This window comes from Carcharodon carcharias, chromosome 5 (genome assembly GCF_017639515.1).
Source record: "Carcharodon carcharias isolate sCarCar2 chromosome 5, sCarCar2.pri, whole genome shotgun sequence".
Taxonomy (NCBI): Eukaryota; Metazoa; Chordata; class Chondrichthyes; order Lamniformes; family Lamnidae; genus Carcharodon; species Carcharodon carcharias.
Window position 1 is genome coordinate 199,678,363 of NC_054471.1, and position 5,725 is coordinate 199,684,087.

General features: G+C 46.1%; 1 non-coding gene across 1 annotated transcript; it reads left to right on the top strand.

Moving 5' to 3' along the window:
* The first annotated feature begins 753 nt into the window (after positions 1–753).
* Positions 754–836, top strand: trnal-cag. Its single transcript has one exon. It is a non-coding gene; the product is annotated as a tRNA-Leu (tRNA).
* The last annotated feature ends 4,889 nt before the right edge of the window (positions 837–5,725 follow it).

The following is a 5,725-nucleotide window of genomic DNA, read 5'->3' on the forward strand; positions in this document are numbered from 1 at the left end:
GGTGGGGAGGGTGAGGGGGTGAGGGGGGTAGTTAGGTCAGGGTGGGGAGGGTGGGGAGGGTGGGGAGGGTGAGGGGGGTAGTTAGGTCAGGGTGGGGGGGGTGAGGGGGGTAGTTAGGTCAGGGTGGGGAGGGTGGGGAGGGTGGGGAGGGTGAGGGGGGTAGTTAGGTCAGGGTGGGGGGGGTGAGGGGGGTAGTTAGGTCAGGGTGGGGGGTGGGGAGGGTGAGGGGGGTAGTTAGGTCAGGGTGGGGGGTGGGGTGGTTAGGGAGGGTGGGGAGGGTGGGGAGGGTGAGGGGGGTAGTTAGGTCAGGGTGGGGGGGGTGAGGGGGGTAGTTAGGTCAGGGTGGGGGGTGGGGAGGGTGAGGGGGGTAGTTAGGTCAGGGTGGGGGGGTGGGGTGGTTAGGGAGGGTGGGGAGGGTGGGGAGGGTGAGGGGGGTAGTTAGGTCAGGGTGAGGGGGTGAGGGGGGTAGTTAGGTCAGGGTGGGGGGGGTGAGGGGGGTAGTTAGGTCAGGGTGGGGGGTGGTTAGTGAGTTTCCCAGCCCCCCCACCCCCACCGGGCGCTGTTACCTGGAGCCGCACCACCTGCCGCACATCCTCCTCCTTCAGCGCGCTCATGGTTACCAAGACACCCCGTCAACGTCACATCCGGGAGACTGGAGATGATGATGATGATGATGATGGGGGGGGGGGAGGGGGGAAGGGGAACAGATCCCGCGAGAGGTCTTAAAGCCATTCCCTGGGCCTGAGCCTGTGAGTCAGGATGGCCGAGCGGTCTAAGGCGCTGCGTTCAGGTCGCAGTCTCCCCTGGAGGCGTGGGTTCGAATCCCACTCCTGACAGAACCGAACCTCCTCTTTTTCACGGAGCAGGTCCGGGACCCAATCAAGGCAGCACAACAACAACCCCGGGTCCTGACAGGAGCGGCGCCGCCCGCTCGCTCATCCCTTTTCTCCCCCCCTTTTTGTCCGTTTGAAAACCTGCGCAAGGAGCGGGAGTTTTACTCTGATAGTTAACGGGGGAGATTTGACGGGTTTTGAAGCTGTAATTTCACACCCACCTGCTCCTGGATACCGGTCCATGCGAGACTGACCTAAACCAGTCAGCAGCAGGGTGAGGCCACTCGGCCCCTCCAGCCTGTTCTGTCATTCAGTGAGACCATGGCTGATCTGAATGAAACCTCATTCCTGCCTAGTCCCCAATAACCTCTCCACCACCCCCACCCCCCAACCTCTGGTTAATCAAGAGTCTACCCAGCTCTGCCTTACAAATATTCAAAGATTCTTCTTCCACCGCCTCTTAATGAAGAGAGTGCCGAAGACTCACAACCCTCCCCAATTACTGGTGCAATTGCTTTTCCGATTTCACCCCTCAGCCCCTGAGTCCTCCTGTTTGCCATTTGTCATCAGAAACAATTGTAAGCCAGGACCAAAACAAAAATAGCTGGAAAAACTCAGCCGGTCTGGCAGCATCTGCCGCCGAGAGGGACGCACTTGACGTTTCGAGTCCTCGTGACCCTTCATCAGAACTAAGACATGTAGAAATGAGATGAAATATAAGCTGGTAGAGGTGGGGTGGCTGGGGCAGGTAGAGCTTGCTACGGGGGCCCAGTGATAGGTGGAGGCCAAGAAGAGACTGCCAAAGATGTCATGGACAAAAGGACAAAGGGGTGTTCTAGATTTCCAGCATCTGCAGTATTTTGCTTTTAGCTTAGTGTTCAACTGACTGCCACTTCTCTTCAAGGAATGTCTACCTTGAAGGAGTATTGCTCTTCTCTCCGACAGGATTTCTGCCTGTCTATTCCAGGTATTTTTGTTTTTGCTCTAGATTTCCAGCATCTGCAGTACTTTGCTTTTGTAACAACTATAACCCATTCAGTTCAAGTATCCCATGTCTAGTGGTCTCCTTCTGTGCCATAAATCTTTCTATGTTTCTTTTAAAATCAGCTATTGGTGGCTCCATGCCTGCACCAATGTCAATTCCATTGCAGATGTGAATATTTTTTGTCCTGTTTTGTTATTCACGGAGACACGCAGTCAATCAAATGAAGAAGGGGCAAGGAAATAGCTGCAAGGAGGAAAGGAGCTGCTGGGTCAAATGGTGAGTCACTATCTTCATGGAGAAAGAAGGGTGAAATATATCAACATTTGGAAACTATTAGGATTGAAACTGAGTACCAGCAAAACTGAAACAGTTTAAAAACTTACTTAGATATTCTTTCCGTGCCCCCCACCCTCCCCCCCAGTTTCTCTCCTGCTATCTTCAAAAGTGTTGAGGCACAATGTAGTAAAGGGTGCTGGTTGTCCATTGGTACCTAACCTCATTCATTCATCACTTGAAAGCCCATAACTTAAACATTAGCAATCTTGCTCCACCAAGGAGGACATTGCAGACAAACCTGACTGTTCACATCCAATGTTGCCATCCAGCTAGGATTTCAACCTTTCACATTGTCCTGGCGTCATCAGGAATAAAACGTTAATCTAGATTCTACTGTGCACAATTTGAATCATGCCTTTTTCATTCTCATTACATGCTCTTGTTCATTAGTTTAAAAAAAATGGAGAGGAGGTTAAAAAGCTTGTTTGGCCGGCAGTCAGGCAGACAACTGGGACTAGTTGATGTGCTGAAAATCAGTCAGTGAAAGAGTCGAGGTTTGATGGGGGAAAGTGGGAGACAGGGTGTCAGGTAACTGGGGCTGGTGTGGATGGGGCCGGTATTTTCTACAGTGCTGAGTGCAGCAGGTAGCAGTAACATGGTGAGTGGGAGCAACACTACACTGGGAGAATTTTTATGTGGAAAAAATACAGGTGTTGCATCATAGAGGGTCTGTGGAATTTTTATAACATGACAGGGGCCGTCAGAAGCAAACAGGTTGAGAATACTTGGACTGTAGGCTTTGTATACTGAGCTGCAGAGAGATGCTGTAATCTATGGGTTAATTATGCAAAGTACAGATGTCACATTTAATAATCTCCTTTATGCGCAAGGTAATCTTCTCCACAAGGACCTGACCAAAGAAGAAACTGTCACCAATTTATAAGGGAAGAATTTAATGATTGAGGAGATTTTTTCAGTGGATTAGAAGAAATATTTTATTATATTTAGAAATGTTGCAAAATCCTGCATAGCTAGGAATACCAAACGAGTTAAAGTTTGCACTTATTCATCCAATGTTAAATAGAAGCTTAGCTGGGCTCTAATTCTGATCAGTGGCCACACACAGAAAAGGACAATGGAGGAAAAAATGGCTTGGCAATGGAACTGAATCCTTTTTAGAGGTGAGTGGGACCTAAAGTTACAGAACTATCTGCAAAATATCAGAATAATGAACAACATTACCAAATGTAACCTGTTTTTTCCCTTTTCTTTATCAAATATATGACTAAATGCATAGCTTTTACTTCACATTTTCTTTTACTGACCCTCAAGTTAATTTGCCTTCACACTTGTAAACTAAAAACACCTAAGCATTAACAAAAAGTCAAATTCAGTTGCAACTTCTGTAAACTGACATTGCACATGATTGCAGTTTTTCAAGTACTGTATTAATTGTTCCAAAGCTTTTGAAGCTTGTGCTAAGAGATTAGGTCATTTATAGTTCTATGACTGGTATTAGCAGACTGATGATTGTCAGCCCTGTTGAAGGATCCAGTTGGGATGTGGCCTTCACTTGTGCAACTGCACATCAGGTTGAAGCTGTTCACTGCAGATTGAAACACGCCAATCCATTTTTATTGTAAAATTGCATGACTGAAGAAACATACTTGTGATGTAAGTTGAATTGTACCATACAATTTTAGCAGTTTTTACAAGTCTTCCGATTGCATATAAAGCATTCCTGTAATTCCTTACTGTTGTTTAATGCATGCGGGTGTTGTGTACTTGAAATGATTTGTCATGAATTAAAACATAGCTATGGTAATATTGTCTACATTGCATGATGGACATATCTATTTTTCCCTGTAGATATGTTTTAAAGCAATTCCAGAATATGTTTCAAACTGCTTATATTGAGCAGAATTTGCACTGTATTCATGAAGCCAGTGTAGATTAAAAACAAAACGCAGTTTGTTTAATTTTCTGTTTCATGATGTTGATATTTAGAGGACACTTTGAAAGGTCAACTTCTATTTCAATACAAAATAGGACATATGGAAATGACAGTGTAACCCAGAGAGCACACTTGCTTCAAAGGTTGATAACACCTATCGGGTATGTACACCAGGTAACGAATATCATTATGAAAGTCTATCTTTACCATGTTAACTCAAGCATTTTCCAAGATAATTATTGAATATATCAACCTCTAAAGCCCTTGGGCTGAATTTTCTGATGTGGCAAAAATCCTGCTGAGCTAGAGATGGGACAGGCGTTGGGCTCAGCAGTTTTGGTAAATACTGACCTCAGCAGGTGGCTGAGTTGCCCACCCCAGTGGTGCAGGTCCTGCCAGTAGGGGAATTGGCTGCAGCCTGACACATGGCCAGCGATCCACCCAGCGAAAAAGGAGATTGAGATTTAGTGCTCCAGGCACGGCAGCCCTCTAACTTTAAAATCCATCCTCCTTTCCCTTCGCCATGTTTGATGCCAAGATCGCGGGGCGTTCCTGATGCCTAGCATTCCTAAGGCATTTTAATGAAGAGAAATCTGTTGGATGGTATTGCTCAGCACCCACCCCAACCTGAGCAGATATATTCAACAGGCAGTGGGGAGCAATCTTCGAGGGAGCGACTGAAGCGATGGAACAGTCCCCTAGGTCATCAGGTGGGAGGACTGCAGAAATTCAATCTCCACGCGTAATTTGTGTTGCAAAGAAAGTCACAAAAATCCTCAAAATCTGTTGTAAAAGTAAATCTTACAAAACCACAAAAGGAATGTTTTGATTTATAATTGAAATGGTTTGTCACAGGATATACAGGTTGATATGTGAAGCATATCTAAGGTATCTGTGGCACCCAGCATAAAGCAGTCATTAGCAGGAGAACCTCTTACATCATCTTTCTGCTGTGATACATTCAATTGGTGCATTATTGTGCAAGGAATCACTTTGATGTATTTTGTATTTTTATCTAATTTTCTTCTTCCCCCCCCAGGCCTCCCACCCTTACCACCCGACAAAACCCCACTCTGCTGATTCACACCACCATAAACACTGACACAGGTGGGACACAGCACTCAAGGTGCTGGTCATACTCTGATGCCTCTCGCAGGTGGCCCTTCCTAACATGTGCCACGACATGCAGGCCATTTCACTGTGGATAGTATTGTGGGCAGATTGATCCTGGATACCCACTCAGTTCTCTTTCCAGTGTGGTCCACGGACAGCGACCAATATGGAAACCCTGGCTGATATTTTTGCCCATGACATTAGGGTAATTGTAGCCCGCTTGCTATCACAGGAATATGGAGTATTGGTCTTTTCTGATCTGTATGTCCTGCTGTAGGCTGAGCAATGCATTTCTACCTATGCTTCTGAGGGGATTCTGTAGGTTATTTTTAACTACATTGTGAAAAGCAGCTTATGTGTGAATCTGATGTTAAAGCACATTGCTGGGAAGCTCCACACTAAAGAAGTACATACTATTTCTACTTTGCCAATTCTTGATTCTCACATTAAGTGGCGAATTTTGAAATGTATTAGTTACCATATTATGCACCAACATCTCTCATCTTGATGAGCATAAAAAGAAGCATCAATTGTCACGGAAAATAAGTACTGTACATTGCTCAA